The sequence below is a fragment of the Petaurus breviceps genome, unplaced genomic scaffold (assembly GCF_028583685.1).
Source record: "Petaurus breviceps papuanus isolate PSGF00001 unplaced genomic scaffold, PetGlider_PUasm1.0 90977, whole genome shotgun sequence".
NCBI classification, from domain to species: Eukaryota; Metazoa; Chordata; class Mammalia; order Diprotodontia; family Petauridae; genus Petaurus; species Petaurus breviceps.
Window position 1 is genome coordinate 43,801,460 of NW_027187391.1, and position 20,093 is coordinate 43,821,552.

Here is a 20,093-nt window from a genome sequence, read left to right on the forward strand (position 1 = left end):
TATTATACCCTGTGACTCCACTAAGCATAAGACTAATGGTAGTACAAAACTACCATGGTTTCCTCTAAGAAGCTACTGGTGGTATGGATTCTTGCTAGTATAGTTCATGCTATGGGTGTGTATTTACAGATATATATATATACATATATATATATACACACACGTATACACACATTTACAAATATGCATTTATGTGATCTGAAATTTAAATAAGCTCTGTGAAATAGATCTGGAAATTTTGTATATGTATGCATGCATACATACATACATACATACATATGTATTTGTCTATTCATCTATCACCCTATTTATGTATTTGATTAATTAATTACTTTAGGCTCTATTGAGTACAGAACTTAGATGTACAAATAATCTATGTAGTCAACACCTGCTTCCACTTCAATGGGACCTTCTTCCAAGTAGTCCCAAACATTACAGGCTGAATGAAATGTGGACCATCAGATAATTTGTCAATTAAAAAAGTAAAATTGATACTGAACGGTCTGGACTGTATGAGAGTCATATGCCCTTAAAGCACCAATATGTATAGTTAGTAATTCTCTCAGTAAAGGAAGAGAAATAAGTTCAATGAAAACAACCTCCTATCCACTCTCCTCTCATGTGAAGCCTCTACCCAAATGTACTGGAAAGCAAAATGATGTATTGTGTGATGCCACATCATTTTAAGAGCCACAAATATCGATGTGCATGCCTATGATACCACATCACCAACTTACCTATTTTTATCAAAGTCTTAAAGCCTTTCCATCAATCAATAAACATTTATTAAGGACCTCACTATGTTCCAGGCACTGTGCTAAGCACTGGAGAATACATATAAAGACAAAAGAACTCCTCAAGGAGTTCACAATCTAATGGAGAAGACAACATGCAACCATATACAAACAAGCTATATACTAGATAAATTGGAAATAATCAACAGAAGGAAGGAGTTACCAGAATAATTTCTCGTAGAAGATGGGATTTTAACAGGATCTTGAAGCAAACCAGGGAAGCTAGGAAGCATAGATGAGGAGAAAGAGAACTGTAGGCATGAGGGGCAGCAGGTGAAAATGTCCAGAGTCTGGAGATGGAGAATCTTGTGTGAGGAATAGCAAGGAATCAATGGATCACAGGAAAGACTAGGGCTAAATAAGGTGTGGAAAGAATGGGAAACTTGGGGGTTGGAGAGAAGATAGAGCAGGTTATGATGTCCTTTGGACACCAAACATCTCATCATGAAAGTGATAGGGAGCCACAGTGGTGACATGTCAGACCTAAAGTTCAGAAGGATCATGTTGGCAAGTAGGTGGAGAATGGCATGAAGGAGAGACTTGTGGCAGGCAGAGTAACCTCCAGGCTACTGCAATAATTCAGGTGATGAGGGCCTAAACCAGGGGTACACATGTGAGCTATGTTAAGAAGATAAAACTGACAGGCCCTGGCAACTGGATATGGGAGTAGGGATGAGAAAGAGTGAGGAGTCAAGAACGACACCCAGGTTCTGAGCCGGGATGACTGGGAGGAGAGTAGTGAAGTTAGGAAGCAGGGAGTGCAGGGGGTAGGAGAAGAGAATTTCAATGTTGGGCAGGTTGAATTTAAGATGTCTGGTTGTTGTCCTTCACAATCAAAGACGACCAGGAACGGTATCACTATGTCAGGGTCAACGTACGGTGTGGCTGATCAGACCAATACGAGTTCAGAAGACTCTACTGCAGGTCAGCCACATAGTCCATATGAACGTTTGAGGTGGGGATGGCTCTAAATTTGTGCACCTCATGTTTTTTTTTTGAGCTACTACCAATTCTGCTGGACAGCCAGCAGGAAAATCCAGTTTGAAAAGTCCAATAGATAGAGATGCAAGACTGAAGGTCAACTTCAGTTAGGTTAGGGCTGAGTAAGGAGATCTGAGAATCATGGGCATAAAGATGATAACTAAATCCCTGGGAGCTGAACAGATCAAAATTCAGATATTTTCTTTCTATTCAGTGCAATGGTTGTTAAGTGAGAGGATGCTAAATGGTTCTTTTCTTTTTCTACAGGGAAGGTAAATAAACAAGAAGGTCTCTAAGGAGGGGCAGTACATTAACTCCACATTTTATGAGGCCCTGATTCTTTGATGATTTCAGCTTCCTCTTGGGCTTAAGCATGGCCCAGATCACCAGACAAAGTACAAAGGGGAAGACAAGCTTATGTGTACCAAGAGCTAAGACCATCTGAGGGCCAACTTCAGATTAAAAAAAAGAACATTGTACCGATCAAAGTCATACTACAGAGAGGTAATATATTTGCCTAGGTAACATATTTGTTACTTTCTATAAATGTATATATTTTTAATGTCAGGAAATTCTACTTTCTAGAAAGATGATAGTATTATAGGATCCAGAGTGGGAAGGAACATCAGAGGCCATTAATGTTATCTTTGCCAATATTGGGTTCACATCACTGCCTTAACCAAATATGTTTAATGATTCCTTGCTACCTAACAAATGCCATTCAAGGGGCTCACAATACAGCTCTTTGATGATTTCAGCTTCACCTTCCAGGGGCTCAAAATCTGGCTAAATGCTATTTCCTTTTTTTCTTTTCTTTTTGGAAGGGGGAGGGCAGGGCAATTGGGGTTAAGTGACTTGCCCAAGATCACATGGCTAGTAAGGGTTAAGTATGTGAGGTCACATTTGAACTCAGATTCTCCTGACTCCAGGACGGGTGTTCTATTCACCGTGCCACCTAGCTGCCTAGCTGCCTCTCCTATTTTCTTTTAAACCTTATCTCACACTACTTCACTCAGTGTCATCTCCTGAGCATATACCAGATTTCTCACCTCCAGGCATTTGCTCACATCATTCTCTACCTCAGCAACACCCCTAGAAACTTTCCTTAACTGCCCCAGAGGTAGTGTGATCTCTTCCTCATCTGATTTCTTCATCTGTATTACATTATTTAAGTACTTACTACATTTTAATATGTATTAGTTATTTATTTGATCATTTTTTCAGTCATTAACTGAATAACTGAATTGCTTTCATTTGAATTGTCTTAGGAAGATTCTGAAGATCACCTGGCAGGATAAGGTACCAGACACTGAGGTCCTTATTCAAACTAAACTGCAAGCATTCAAAATCTGCTTCAGAGAGTGCAGCTCCAATGGGCTGGTCATGTTCAAATGCAAAACGTATGCTTGCCAAAAAGACTGTTTCATGGAGAACTCACACAGGGCAAGAGTTCACATGGTGGTCAGAAGAAGCAATACAAGAATATTCTCAAGGTCTCTCTCAAGAACTCTGGAATTCATTATATGACATGGGAGACAATGGCACAGGACTGCTCAGCATGGCGTGCCCACATCAGAGGAGGTGCTGTGCTCTATGAACAAAGCAGAAATGAAGTAGCTCAAAAGAAAAACAAGATGTGCAAATTTGGAGATTCCACCTCAAATGTTCACATGGACTATTTGTGCCCAACATGTGGTAGAGCATTCTGAGCTTGTATTGGTCTGATCAGCCACAGTCAGAAACACTGAAACTTAACTTTAGCGTAGTGATGTCAGTTTGGTTTTCTTCGAGAACAAAGGACAACAACCACCAATATGTATCAGTCATTTGTGTACATGCTTTATCTCCCATAAAAGATTGCAATTTCCTCGAGGGCAGGGACTTGTCTTAACGAACCCCTTACAATTCCCCTGTCCTTAATATATCTTCAGAACTTCTCCTCAGACCTCACCATCATTCTAAATTCCTAATCTTGAATTTCTTTCTCTGACCATAATCTCTTCTCTTTTCATCTTTTCCTTTTATACTGCAATATCTTATTAAAAGGATGAAAGAATTCAACAGAATCCTACAAAATTCCATTCAGATTTTATCCTTCTCTAAGCAAGAGCCCTAACAAAGGCAAGAATGACTTTCCCACCAAGGATATCAGTGCCACACCCAAAACAATTACAATTGCTTCCTTCATCCTTTATGAAGGAGACTACAAATTCTATAGCTTTTCCCTTACATTTTTTCAAATTACTCGCATAAGTCAATGCACAAGTTTCACAAGGATCTTAATATTAAATCAAATCTAGGACAAACACTGAAACAACAAAAATGCCAATGAATGCGGGCAGAGAAGGGTAAAAAGCAGACAGTCTAGTCTAACCAGTTTATATTGACTTTGCAATTTGGGTTAAAGCAGTATCAGCCTAGCAACAGCCATAGCCAATCAGAGTTTAGGCAAACAGTTACAATTATATTTTAAGAAGTCTGACCTCAACTGTGTATTCCAGTTACAGTCTATCAGATATTCTTTTTAGTTAAGCATATGCTGTGTTGTTAATGAGCAAACACGTTACTCAATATGACCAGGCACTAACAGGCTTTAAAAAATATTATTGAAGTGGTACAAAACAAAGGGTGACTCACTTATGACCTTGACAAAGTCATTTAAAGCCCTCTGGGTCTCAGGTTCTGCATGTGGACAGTGAGGGGTTGGGCAAGATCATCTCCAGGAACCCTTTCAGCTCTAAGAAGATTTTTCAGAATAACATAAAATGCTCTTTTTAAGAGAATGCTGACAATGTTCTCAGTTATGTTTTTCACCACCAAAGTGATCTGTAGCCCTAGGAGCCCAGAACAAAAGGGCTCCTTTTCTCTGATAGCCAGGAAGGCCTAGGCCCACATTCGGGGCACTGGGATTGCCCAGGGTGGACAGAGGGTTCTCATAACTGGTCCCAGGAGATGCACTCTCAAAGAATGGGGCAAGCAGAGCAATTGGGAAAGATTCCAAAGGCAAGCCAATTAGGCAGGCTTTACTTAAACCTATTGGGATGTGGTGGCTGCATGGTGAAATGCAGCTAAGTGTGCTGGGCTTGGAGTCAGGAAGACTTCTTTTCTTGAATTAAAATCTGGCCTCAGACACTCATTAGCTGTGTGACCCTGGGCAAGTCACTTAACCCAGTCTGCCTCAGTTTCCTCGTCAGTAAAATAAGCGGAAGAAGGAAATGGCAAACAACTGCAGTAGCTTTGCCAAGAAAACCTCAAATGGGGTCATGAAGGGTCAGACACAACTGAAACAAATGAACAGCAACACACAGAGACTAAAGGATCTAGGGGAAAAGAGGGACAGAAACAAAACATACTTTCTAAAAAGTTTATAGATTAGGTTAACCAGAAGAAATTCTAAATACCTGGGGGTTTTGTTTGTGCATCGTTTCTGGAAGAATATGCCAAGCCAACATCAGGGACTTATTCCGAAAACCAACTCTTCCTTTATCTTCACACCACCCACCTAACATGGCCTTCTGCAGAACCTTGCTCCTATCATCCACAAGCCTCTAGGTCATTCTCCTTCCTTTCTCAAGGAGTTCAGTACCTGGGGCTAACAACTCTTCCTTTTCATTCCCACCTATGTCTTCCACCATAGGGATTTTAATATCTACACTGATGTTCTCTCAGGAATCTTAAGTCTCCCAGTTTATCAATCACTTTAACTGTCATAACCCACATCTCTACAGACCTTTGGGCGCCCAAAGGGATGGTTTCACCTTAGAACTTACCCCATCACTGGAAACTCATTAACTGGAATTCTTAAATTCCACTCTCTTATCACAATCTCCTGTCCTCCTATTTCTCCTAAACTTTCTCACCATGACCTTCAGTCTCTCCATCTCTTTCTATTCTTCCAATCCATTACCCTTGTCTCAACCTCGTTTTCTTCCCATGACAGTCTTGATCCTATAGTTAATCAGTTTAGCCATACACTGTCCTTCACCCTTGGATTCTCTGCTTCTTGTCCTGCTGCTGTCAACAACCCACCAATCCTCAGTAGTGGATCATTCCCAAAAGCTGTCTTCTCTACTGCTATCCCCAAACTAGTGAGCTCTGACGGGAAAAGTCATGAAACTGTCACCACCAGGACTATTACACACTTGTGTTACTTAATCTTGATTGGGTCCTCACTAATATACAGCAATCCTTTTATTCTTGACTCGTTAACCGTCAGATTCCCATTCCAAACTCTATCCTTAAGCCCCCAATGCTATCCCCTCATACTGTCTTTTTCAGAAAATGACTTTTTTTTTCCTGCTTTACTGAGAAAATTCCATTCTGACTTCTCCAGAAAACAGCCCCCTCTATTATCTTCACTCTGTCATTTATCTTCAATCTTGCCCTGTCTACTAGCTGCTTCCCTGATGCCTATAAACCTGTCCATGTCTCTCTCTCATCCTCAAAAAAACCCACATTTGAACCATATATCTCTCTGACCATCTTTCAAATTCTCTTCTTCCTTTTGTGACTAAACTCCTTGAGAAGGCTAGCTAAAAAGTGTCCACTTCCCTTCTTCACTCTTCAGTCTGATTTCTGATCACATCATTCAACTGGAACACTCTCTTCTGTAACGGCCAAATCTAATGGGCTCTTCTCAATTCTCATCCTTCTTGACCTCTCTTCAGCCTTTGATACTATAGATCACCCTTTTCTTCTTGATACTCTGTTCTCTCTAAATTTTCATGACACATCTCTGTCCTGGTTCTCCTCCTACATTCTGACCAGCACTTAGCATAATGCCTGCCACAGAGTCGGTATTTATTAAATCCTAGTTGACTTGACCAGTCTTTTTTTTTTGGGGGGGGGGGGCGCAGATTTTTATCTAGGCTACATTTGCTAACCTTGGGTATCTCCAAGAACCCTGTCTTGAACCCTCTTCTCTTCTCCCATTATCCTTGATGTTCTTATAAGTTCCCATGGATTTAATTATCATCTGTATGCTAATGATTCTCAAATTTAGTCATCTGGCCTTAACCTCTCTGCTGACAACCAGCTGATATGTTTCTCACAATTGTATTCTAAAACATGTATATACAATAACTTGTTCATCCAGTTCCCAATTTTTGGGTACTCCACAGATTGCCATTCTTTGCCATCTCAAAAAAAGTTATGAATATCTTTAGACATCCTTAGAATTTGTTTTGCTTAGGACTAATTCTTCTCTTAATCTAACCTTCCTTTGATTCTCCATCCTCTCCCCTCTCCCTTTCCCATTTTCCTGCTGAGTTGAATGTATTTCTGTACCTGAATTTGTGTGTATTTGTGCGTGTGTGTTCTTTCTTCTTTTGACCAGTTCAGATTAGAGTCAGGTTCAAATGTCAAGTGCTCCTGTCTACCCTCTCCTCTTTGTATGAAAAGACATCCATTTTCCCTAGCTTTCCTTTCCCAAGGCCACCCTCCCCTCCAACCTGGTGTCTTCCTTTCCCCTTCTATTTTCATTCTTTTCTTAACATCATCAAGACATAACAGAACCAATCCTTAAACTTGTCTAACTGAACTCCCTCTACGAACCCTAATGATGATAGGGTTCAGAGTAGACACATGGATCATAACCTCATATCAACATATAAGCAATTTATCGTTGTTTAGTCCTTTATAATTGTTTCTTCATGTTTTTATGTTTCTTTTCACTCCTGTGTTTGACCTTCAAAGTTTCTCTGGAGCTCTGGTGTGATCATCAGGGATACTTAGAAGTCTTCTATTTTATTAAAAATCCATTTTCTCCCTATAGCATTTATGTTCAGTTTTGCTGTGTAAGTTATTCTTGGCTGTAAGCCCTTATCCTTTGTTTTCTGGAATATCGTATTCCAAGCTCTCTGCTCCTAAAAAGTGATGGCTGCTAAATTATGTGTGATCCTGACTGTGGCTCCTTGGTACTTTAATTCTTTCTTTCCAGCTGATTGCTGCATTTTTTTTCTTTGATTTGGAAACACTGAATTCTGACTATGATGTTTCTGGGAATTTTGATTTTGGAGTTTCTTTTAGAAGGTGACCAGTGTATTCCATTTCCACTCTGTCATCTGGTTCTAAGAGATCTTAAGATACTTAAAAAAGATGTCTGGATTCTTATTTGGTCATGGCCAATAACTCTTAAATTTTTTCTCCCTCAATCTTTTCTGAAGTCTTTCTCAGGTGAGTTGTTTTTGCTATGAGATACCTTACATTCTCTATTTTTTTTTTCAGTCCTTTGATTTTAATATTTCTTGTTGCTTCATGGAATCATTAGCTTTAATTTGGTCCATTCTAATTTTCAGGGAGTTTGTTGCTTGGGTAAGGTTTTATATGTCTTGTCCCAAGTTGTTAATTCCCTTTTTCATAGTTTTCATTTTTTTTTCCATTCTTCCCCCTCAAGTGTTCTAATTCTATTTGTAAAAACATTTTTTAACTTAAAAAAAAATTTCTTCCAGGAATTCTAACAGAGTTTGTGCCCAATCAGTGTACTCTGAGGCATTGCTTGTAGATATTTTGGAATCATTCTCTTCATCCATGTTTGTGTCTTGAACATCCCTGCCACCACAATAGCTCATTAATGGTGAAGTTCTGTTTTTTGTTTGCCCATTCTTCCAACCTACTTCCTGACTTCAGACTTGAGGTTAGGGCTGGGCTCAGCCTTACTTCTGGAGGGAAGGTCTGGGCTAGTCCTGCTGTTGTTTTCTTAAGATATTGGGTGTTGTTATTCTAGGATCTCAGGGACAGGACAGGGATCTGAAAACTTTCAGTGCTCACAAAGTGGTGTGATCCAAGGCAAAATTTGTTTATTGTTCCCCTGGTCTGAGTTCTGCAAGTTTCTGACCTTGAGTGTGGGTCTGAGCAAAGATAAACTGCTGCTGGAGTCAGCCTTATCAGCTAAGTTTTGGTTCACAGTGGCCGAACTGTAGGCTCCTGTTCGGTCTGAGAGTTTTGCCTTGGTTATTCCTCTGCAGGCTGAGCGAGCTGCTGGCAGTTACACCCTACTCTGATTCTGGGGTTGGAGCCATATTGCTGCTACTTACTTCTGAACTTCCTCCTTTTTCAGTTCACTATCTAGGACTGCCCTATCTGGGAATATCTCTTTCTTGTACTTTTCACTCCACTTTGCCCAGAATTGAGTAGTGGGAGACAAAGTTATCAGCTGGCACTTATCTCTGGTCTAGGTCTGGGGGTGGTCCAGCCTTGGACCCCCTCTTGCCCTGGTGTACAGCCTCTCCCTAGGTACTGTAGCACTCCATGTACTGTGTGTTCCTGGCCCATGCCCAGTGTCCAAAGACCTCTCCTACATGACTCTGTATGCTAATCTAGGCTAAAGGATTCATCACGTGCCTTTTTTTCTGGATTTCCCCACCTGATGCGATCTGGTACATTTTTCTAGATCCTCTTTGGAAGAGTTTTCAAAGAGGAACTTATCACATGACCTCCTACCACTCTGTCATCTGGCCTACCTTCATCTTTTCTCCATTCTCTGTGCAAGAGACAAATCTTCTTTTAATGGCTAACATCTCTCCTTGTGTCCTCAATTCCACATAACTCCATACTTTCTTTCTAACAGAATTTCACAAATCATTCTCATTCTGTCTTTGTATCTGTTTCTGTCTATCTCTTTCTCTGTATCTGTCTCTCAGATATACACACATACATACTGTCAATCTATTTTCTCCCTTTCTATTTACTAGGTTCTTCCATGGAACTTACAAACTTGCACAGGTTTCCTCATTCTTAAAATAACTTCTGCTAACTCTAATCTATTTATTCTTCTTTATCTTTCCTCCCTTTCACTACCAAATTCCTAGACTATACTATGCTAATTTACTTATCATCCATTCATTTCTCAACCTTTTGTAATACAGCTTCTTACCCCAAAATTCTACAGAAACTAACTTCTCCCAGGTGACCAGATATCTCTTAATGGCTAAATCCAATGGCCTTTTCTCAATTCTCAGACTCCCTGACCTACATTCAGCAAGTGAAACTGTTGGGCCAACCCTACTTCCTGGATCCTCTCCCTAGGCTCTCCTCCTACACTCTTGGCTAAGCTTTATGCTACCTCCTACTTACCTATTTAGTCCTTTGCTAAATCATCAGGTATCCCCCACCTCCAAAACTAAGTGTTTGTCAAGGCTTTGTCCTGGGCCTTCTCTGCTCCCTTTTCTTTCCCATGGTGATGTCATCTGTTCCTGTGGATTTAGTTATCATCCCTCTGCAAATAATTTCCAAATCTAAATATTTAAACCTAATGTTTTACTGGAACTCCAGTCTTATAGCACTGGCTGCCTGCTATACACTTTTTTTTTTGCTTTTTTTTGAGGGGGGAGGGCAGGGCAGTTGGGGTTAAGTGACTTGCCCAAGGTCACACAGCTAGTAAGTGTTAAGCGTCTGAGGCCAGATTTGAACTCAGGTTCTCCTGACTCCAGGGCCGGTGCTCTATTCATTGTGCCACCTAGCCTCCCCCTGCTATCCACTTCTATACTGATATCCCCTCAGCTTCTTAAACTCCATGTGTCCAAAATTTAACTCCTCTTCTGACCCTCTAAACCTGCTTCTTCCAAACGTTTCTATTTCAGGTACCCTTGCTATTAAAGTAGTATGATATAATGAAAAGACTGCTGGACTTAGGGTCAACACAGACCTATCTTAAAATCTTGTTTCAAATATTCACTATCTGTGTGACCCAAGGCTCTGAGAATTGTTTCCTGGCCCTAAAACTTCAATAATATTAGCTGTACTACCTGCAACTTACAGACTTGTCATGAGGAAGACATTTTGTAAACTTTTAAGATTTATATAAAGCATTATTGCTATAATAATAATAATTACTATTGTTGTTGTTGTTAGGCATGAGGGGGGTATGATCCCTCCTAGCTAAGTAGTCAAGGAAAGTAGATTATATTTTGTCTTCTATATTTACTAGAGCAGAAAATTAGAATATATGTGAGAGTACTTTTCAAAGGTAAGGACTAAAACTACGGGGTTTGTAGTGTTTAAAAGACAGATATTCAGTGATGCACACACACTCCATTTAATCAGAAAATCCAGTTCCTCAGAATACCTTGTTAATAAATATTAATTAATGAATATTTTAAAAAGTGTTGTGTAGTTTGAAGTTGTGAATTGAAAATCAAGATTTGATTTGTAGCCCTTGATTTCACTCTATAAAATATGTCCAAACTACAAATGTCCTCAGCAAGTTGTGGCCATCCAGTTGTTTTTTAGTCCTATCAACTCTTTGTGACCCTATTTGGGGTGCTCTTGGCAAAGATACCAGAAAAGTTTTCCATTTCCTTCTCCAGTTTATTTTGCAGATGAGGAAGCTGAGGTAAATAGAGTTAAGTGACTTACCCAGGGTCACATACCTATTAAGTGTCTGAAGCCAGAACTGAACTCAGAAAGATCAGTCTTCCTAATTCCAGGCCTGGCACTCTATTGGTGTTACTTAGTAGCAGTGTTCATAAATGGAGGCATAAAATTTAACTGATCTAGAAAAAAATAATGTGCTCCATTATGACATAACCAAATTAATCTTTCCTTTATGGATAATTGATCAATAAGAACATAGATATTTAGTTATACCAACTGGAAATATAGGAAATGCCTCACCCTTCTATGACCAGTCTGGCCCCCAGGACTCCCCTGACCCCTGCCTTAACCTTCAGGCAGAACTAGGAACTATACATTTCCTCTGTCACATCACATGTACTCTCCCCACCCCCTTCACATCCTTCTCAGGGACAGATAATCAATGCAACATTATTTCTGCCTCTGTAAGAGACATGGCTGTCTCCTACTCTATGGCTCCCATTCAGAATGCCTGTGATTCAGAGTAATAGATATCCAGGTCAAAATCATTTTTAAAAAAATCAGTAAAGCACCAAAGAATGCCAAAGTGTCAATAATGATGTTAAATACAAAAGCATATGGGGAAAATTCTATAGACCTCTCTTATTTAAGCAGTTTTCCCCCAATTTTTTTTTTATTTAATATTACTGCCACACCTTTTAGCTAAAAGATGGCCCGTGGTGGGGAGGTAGTTCTTCTACAAGGACAAACCAGTGGCTGCTTTCAAAAAGCCAGCAGTAATGCTAGAAGTTGGGGCGTGGGGTGGGATGGGAATGGGGAAGGAACATGTTCTGAAAAAGGAATGGAAAGAAAAAGAACGCCCAGGCAGGGGCCCTAATGAAAAAACAAAGAATTTAGCCAAATGGGGACATCTACCAATCAGGTAGGAGCCTGAGGAAAAAAAGTCATTATTTCGTCTGATAGGCAAAAAGGAGAGAAGGAAAAAAAGAGACAGGACTACTCTACAAAGGTTCTAAAGAAGGGACAAAGAAACTCTTCTAAACACCATTCATTAGATCTAAAGAGAATGAGGTGGAAAATCAAGGTCCTTACCAAGGTTAGGTTTTATGTTAACTTTGTAGCTCCTTCTTCTATCTATTTATGTATCTAACTTTACCTTCTATCTATACACACATATATGTATTACATTATGTACACACAAACACACAGAAGAAAGGAAGGAGAAAGGGAGGAAGGGAGGGAAAGAGAGAGCTTGGGGAAGTAGGTGAGAGATAGACAGACATGTGTACTGTTTCTACCCAACAGAATGTAAACTCCTTGAGGGGAGGGACTGTTTTATTTTTGACTTTGTATTCCTGGTGCCTAACATAGTAACCACCACACAGGAGGCACTAATTAAATGCCTGTTAATTGACTGGTGTCATTACGGAAGGATCAGCTAGCTAGATTAAAAAGTAGCTTCTGTTCCTTTCAGTTCATGTGTTATCCGGACATCCCACTATTCATTTTCAAATCACCAAAATTTCTGCCCACAAAACCTCTACCAGAACATTCCAATTAATCTAGGTTTTACAAAGGTTTTGCAAGGTTAATCAAAGTATATAATAGAAGACTGAAGAAAGATGATTATTTTAAAAGGGGTCCCACCTAGAATTAGTTAAATATGACCTCCAAAGTTGAACATGAGAACACGAGCCCACAGTCTGAGAAGGGCTCTGATATAGTAGCAGTTCTAAAATGAAAACAAATTAATGAAAACTAAAGATAGAATTTTAAAATATGCTAAATAAACTATCACCTATCATACCGAGTTGTTAATTAAGACTCAAAAATAAAGTATGTCTTATGATGTTCTAACTCTCCACAGGAAGACCTCTACAGTACCAATCTCAATTTATAGACAAATAACAGAATCTCCAGATTGCCAGGGGCCTTAGAAGAGTCACCTAATACAAACCACAGTTGTACATGAATCTCCTCCACAACACCCCTGACAAATGGTCCTCTGTTTGAAGACATCCAGTGAGAAGGTACCTACTATTAGCTGGGGCAGTCCATTTCATCTCTTTATAGGTTAGAAAGTTTCTCCTTATATTAAGGGGTAAATCTGTTTCTCTCTAGTCCCCCCCATAAAAAAATTCCTAAGTATGCCATCTGAGGTCAAACAGAAGAAATCTATTTATTCTTCCATATGACATCCCTTCAGATATTTAAAGATAACCATGTCATCTCTTCTAAATCTTATCTTTTCTGGCTCAACACCTCCAATATACATACCCAGATCTCTTAACTGAAGCTCCTAAGACATAATGTCAAACCCCTTACTATCACCATCACCCTGGTCTAATTGTTCACTATCTGGTCAGCGGCCTTCCTAAAATGTGGCTCTGAGAACCAAATATTTAAGATGTAGTCTGACCAGGGCATGTCAAGGCAAGTCAAGTCAACTGGTTTTTATTAAACATTTAACATGTGCCAAGTTCTGTGCTGTAAGCAGAAGAGATAACAAGTAAGGGCAAAACCAATCTTTGAAAGCAGCACAGAGACTATTGCCTCCTGTGATTGAGATCTTACAAAATGCATGAGTGATGCTGATAACTGACTTTATGTAGCATTTTTTTTATGTTCTTAATGTCTTATAAAACTACTTTATATAGTCTACTTGATCCTTATAACAACCCTTTCAGAGGATATGCCTTCCTTATGGTACTAAAATGGTGAGATGCCCAAAATACATCTAAAGTATGAACTGATTTACAAATGAAACAAAACAACTCAGTTTTTCAGAACCATTGTACAAATTATTCCCCTCAGCAAAAAACAAAACAAAATATTTCTCTATCCCACAATTTCACTCCTCCTTCTCTATGTCTTCTATAAATCTGCATTTCAAAGATTCCCCAAGACCCATTTTACAGATTAGAAAACTAAGACAAGGGGCGGCCAGGTAGCACAGTGAGTAAGAGCACCCAGCCCCAGAGTCGGGATAACATGGGATAGAATCTGGGCTCAGATAGTACCACACCCAGAAATAACTGGCTGTGTAACCTTGAGCAACTTAACCCCAATTGCATAAAAAAAAGAAAAGAAAACTAAGGCAATGAGAAGTGATTAGCCTGAAGTAAAATGTGGCAGGACTGGAAGGGAACCCCAGATCTTCTGGTTTCACATTCAAAGCTCATAACATGAAGGTGATCTAGGGAACATAATATAATTTCAGAAAATCAGATAAGATAAAAATAATCACCTTTACATTTTGGCTTGCAACCTTTAAAAAAAATTTTTTTTAAAGATTCATTTGACACATTTTACTTAAATTCTTTTTTACAAAATAGGGAAAACAATTCCAGAAATGAACCAAGTTGACAGGCGCAACATATGAAATGCTAAGCACAGAAATGTTGTCACAGCTTTGATTCTGCTCACTCCAGCAGTTATTAAGCCTGTCTGTCAGCATATCTATGTCCATTGCAAAATGCACATTTAGATCATAAAAATCAAGCAATACATTCATGTTTGTAAATGTAAGGGATTTGTGCTACCGTATTACATTTAATTCATTGTTTGTCAAAACATTTGACCAAATGCTAAAGTTTAGTTCAGAAACAAATGTTTTTAATGAAGCCAAATGCAATAATGAGCCTACTCTCTTCTAACAATTTTACATAGACTTTAGTTCTTAGATGTGCCCTGGATTTTAGTCAAACTGAAGTAAAAGAAATGAGTGAGAGAAAAGTCTTACATGTTTGTTGATGTGAAGCTCTTTTTAGAGGAGCTGGAGAAAGGTCTCAGGTGGATTCCCAACATCTACACCTGTGTATTACATGTCCTGTGCAAATAAAATTCAATTCCAATTTGTTAAGGGCCGACATGCAAGCCTCTGTGTTAGACTGGTGATATACAGATGGAAAATAGCACAACTCCCATCCCATCAAGGAGCATATGATCTAAAGAATGGGGAGGAAATAGGGAGACAAAACCATTTATACAAAAAGTAATGATATAGCTCAGAAGGTAATAAGAATATTGGAGAGGAACCAGAGAGGGAGGGGAGAGATTGGAAGACAGAATATAATTTTTTTGCTGAGGGGAATAATTTCTACCTGGAGATCAAGAAAGGCTGTTTGGAAAACATATGGTTCTGAAAAGTTGACTAGGTTTTTTATTTTACTAGTAAATTGAATCATACTTTAAATGTTCTTGGGGATATGGCTGTTTAAAGGAGACTAAAGGGGGTGGTGGGGTAGCTAGGTGGTGCAGTGAATAGAGTAGCAGCCTTAGAGTCAGGAGAACCTGAGTTCAAATCCAGTCTCAGACACTTAACACAAAAACTAGCCATGTGACCTTGGGCAAGTCACTTAACCCCAATAGCCCTACCTTCCCTCCTCCAAAAAGCAAAAACACAAAAACAAAAACAAAAAGAAGACTAAAGGAGCAACATAATGAAGGCAACTCAACAGGGCTTTATCCCAAGACACCAATATAGAGAACATTTCCTTCTTGCCATTTTCATGTGCCCAATGACTTGTAGTCCTCTGCTGCTACCCCCAAGGTTCTGTCACTGTAGCAATCCTATCCTGGGCCTCCTTCTCTACCCAACAAGGGTGAACAATGACGACAACCACCAAAAAGTCACAGGAGGGACTCTCTGAATGAGTCACCAAAGTATCTGTGGTTCGAAAGCCCTTTGCACCACTGTGACCAATCCTACCTCCATCCTCTGCCCAATGACCAGTGAATTGAGATGCTATTGGAAGAAATGAACCACATCAATACTGATATTCTTGTGATAAAAATAAATCATTCAACAAAAGGAAGTTGCATGGGGTGGCTAGGTGGCCCAGTGAGTAGAGCGCTGGCCCCAGAGTTAGAAAGACCTGAGTTCAGATCCTGCCTCAGACACTTAACACACACACACACACATACACACACACACACACACACACACACACAGCTAGCCATGTGACCTTGGGCAAGTTACTTAATTCCAACTGCCCTCCAAAAAAAAAAAGGAAGTTGCAGTTAAACGGAAAGATGGCTCAAAGATTCTTCTTGGACAACCTAGAGTTAGTAGAGTTGGTTTCATATGTCTAAAGGAAACAACAAAATTCATTTCCTAGAACATCTTATATTATAGTGATTGTGATAAAAAAGGAACAAAAAACCACTACAAAGTTAACTATAGCATATGTTCCCATATATTGTAGGGGATGAAGAGCTAATGAAGCCCCAAACTGCTAAGTAGAAGAAGACAGATAGCACATTTAATTACCATCAAGTCCTTCAAAAGCTTAACTGATATGAAATGATGTAGAGGTCAAAGTGCCCAGAAACTGCCTGCGCCAAAAAAACAACAGTCTCCTTGCCTAGTAGAGGCCCAGGGCAAGACTGGAATAACAAACTATTTATAAAATATTATTTGTGAGCACAAGCGATGGTGGGATTTTTGTTGTTTTTCTTTTGAAGTTCAGTTTCCCAGGCTTATGCTAAATTGTAAACACCTGAAGAATTAATCTCCTTTGAAGCCTGGTAAATCATGTAGCACTTTAGGTGTTGAGTCAGGAGGGTTTTTGCACCTTCTGGCTCCGAATCAATCAGGTGCTAAGTTTGGGCGGTACGCACATGGGCTCTCATGCCTTTCTGTCCTGAGCCAATCAGGTGCCTAGTTAAACTGTGTATATAGAGAGAGCATTGAGAAAAATGAGGATGAAGAAAAAAGAGCATGAAAAGGGAAAATGAAGATGAAGAAAATGAGGACTGAGTGTTGAGTGTGAAGAGAAAACGAGTGTGAAGAAGAAAGTGAGGGTTGAGCACTGAGAGAACTAGCAGTGGCAGGAACTCACTTAGTGAAGCGATCTGTGATAGTGGGCAAGATCTCTGATAGATTGAGTGAACCTGTGCTAGCAACCCTCAGGTCGGCAGGATCGTTGCAAACTAAAGGAAAGCATAGGGCTTAGTAACACTGGGATAATTCCTTGTTCCTTGCTCCCCAGTTAGTGTGTTAATTTTTTGTAGCTAAAGCTCTTACAAAGATAACAAAGGAGCCAGGGGAGAAGTTTCTTTTGAACTTCTCAGAGCCAAGGCTGTGGCCAGAGGGAGATCTTAAGTGGAGTATCCCCACCCTAAATTGTGCCTGCTTCAGGATCCAGGTAGGAGCCTAGAGTGGTCAGTTAGCAGACCTGCATGACCCAGGTCAAGATGAAAACTTTGTCACCCGGCCACCCCTCAGGACTTGGAAGTTGGGGCTGGAGCAGTGTCAGGACTTGGACTCTTCGGCTCATTCAAGCATAAATGCACCTGAGAGTGTCAGGTGGGAGCCTGCAACAGCAGCATGGAAAGGACATACCCCCAAGAAGACTTTTAGGATTTGGACACTCTGTTTTGATTGAGGGGATTGCAACCTACTGTGACCCAGGGGTGGAGTGTGTTATATTTTCTGCTGCCCCTAGGGATGTGTTTTGGGACTCCCCTGATTGTTTAAGCAGCATTTTGGACAGTACCTGAGTGAGGAGGAGCTGACTGCTCACTTCCCAAAGATTTTGGTTTCCAAAGAATGTATAAAGTGGGGCGGCTAGGTAGCACAGAGAGTAAGAGCACCAGTCCCAGTGTCGGGATGACCTGGGGATTGAATCCAGGCTCAGACACTTAGCACCCACCCAGAAACACCTGGCTATGTTAACCTTGAGCAAGTTACTTAACCCCAATTGCTTTAAAAAAAAAAAAAGAATGTATAAAGTGAGGAAGCATGCTATGTTATATACTGAATGCAATGATATATGCTGAGTGCCATGTTACATACTGAGTATTATATTATATACTGAATGATATGTTTTGTTTAAGACCATGTAGCCACCTTGGTAATAAGTTGTTATGAATTGTGAATGCTTTAGTTTCTTGGATAAGGTTTAGTTTTGAATAAATAGAGTGCTTATTTCACTGTGCAATTTGATAGTTAAAATATCTCGCATCTCATTGCAGACACACTATTGCTTAGAAAGACAGATTATGAGCAGTTTCACCTTTTACAATAGTTTGTTTACTTTTTTTTTAAGGCATGGAAACCAAAACAAATATTTCAAAGGCTAGGCACGAGACCTAAAAAAGAGCATTCACAGATGACACTGGCAAGAGAACAACAAATAAATTCATCTGTCATCACTTCTATATTGATCTGTTCTCAGCTGGAGTGTAGTAATCACCTCATTTGGACCTGAAAACCTCAATCTCTACTCTAGGAAGAAGTAACAATGGCACAGCTTGGAAGAATGGCATGACCAAATCAATGGTACAGAACGGGAATCAGTTCTAGACATTACACAGTTTTGAAAGACCCCGAGGAGGCCTTTACAAGATACCACAGGAATAGGATGAATGGTACTCAGAAAAGCCGTCCTCGGAATATCTGTAAAAACTACTGATCCCTAAGCCTAAGCCTATGCTTACTTTCTCATCTTTATAAAATCTTTATGAGAATGATCTCCAGAGTATCACTGCTGGAAACATGAGGAGGAAAATCAGCAATCTTTTTACAAATGCTTCTCTACAGCAGACCACATATAATCACATAATTGACTAAAATGTACAGAGAAAATAGAATCTCAACTGCACTTAATAATAACCACAAAAATGCATTTGATTCAGTGAAATAAAACACATATTTAAAGGATCTCTTCCAAAAAGGAATCTTTTCATCCACATATGTTAAGATTATACAAAATTCATTGATAAATACGAGGACAGAGATAACTGTGTGTCAATGACTATGATTAAAGTGGAGAAACATAAAACAGGGAGACATATGCTCACCAGAGGGGCTTGCCAGGGGACCTTTCACCAAGAATATAAAAAGACTAAAGATTCATTATAGACAGTGAGACTGTCTCAGAAACTTCTCAGAATAGATCTTATAAACTGGTGTCAGTTCTGACTGTCTACTTCATCCTTCCCGCTCCCCTCCATTACTGCTGTCAATCAGCAGCAAGCCTTTTCAGGAGTCTTTCTGATTTCCCGCCTTTTGTGGGCCCCTCCTCCCGGCCAGTGGGAGTCAGGGACAGCCCAAGCTCACTCCACCACCCTTGCTTTGGGACCCTTCCCTCTTTCCCTTGCTGTCAATCAGCATCATTGTGTTTTGTAAGCCTGTTTCCCAGCCACTGAGAGATAGTGTCAGGCTAACCTGTAACTTGCCATTGGGGAAGATTTTCGCGCTGAGATTTGAGTCCTCCTCTAAGCCAATGGGAGAAGGGACAGTCGGGGAATGGGGCTTGACTGTGTGAGGGTTTAAAGCCCTGTCCATTCCACATGACTTCACCTCTTCCTCATGATCAGTCATGGGGAAGACTGCCCTCTTCTCCCAGGAAAGAGACTAAATTCCTGTTCTTATCCTAAGAGATCTCTGTGTTCTTGATTAAATTTTGGATGAAGTTTTTCATCCCAAACAAGACCCTCTGAGATGTTCCTATTTTTAGGTGACAGCATACTTACTTACATTGCTTGCTACTGCCTCAAGGATGACATATAAATTCTTCTGTCTAGCTTACAACTGGGCCCAACCTATCTTTCCAGCCCCGATATAGATTACCTCTCTTCACATTGTGTGATCTAAGCAAATTGTCCTTTTCTCTGTTCCTCGCACATCACTGTACCTTTCTACTGGCCATGCACTGAGCACACTCTCTCCTCAGCTCCACCTATTCCAATCTCCCTTTTCTTCCAAGATGCAACTCAAGCACCACTTCCAATGTGAAGTTTTTTTCTGATCTTCTCAAGTACAAGTACCTTCACTTCCACACTACCTTATTTTAACTGTGTATTCATTCTATTTTATTCTTATTTATTTATATTTTTATTTATCATTTCTCCTCTTTATTCTATTTTATTCCTATTTATTCTCTTTATTCTATTTTAACTATGTATCCATTCTATCTTATTCTTATTTATTTATATTTTTATTTATCATTTCTCCTCTTTATTCTATTTTAACTATGTATTTATTATATTTTATTCTTA

At 39.7% G+C, this 20,093-nt stretch overlaps 1 protein-coding gene across 1 annotated transcript in view; it reads right to left on the reverse strand.

Annotated features, from left to right (window-relative positions):
• Positions 1–20,093, reverse strand: part of ARMC2 (armadillo repeat containing 2) — a 177,749-nt gene that overhangs the window by 24,151 nt on the left and 133,505 nt on the right. The gene's annotated exons all lie outside the window — the stretch shown is intronic.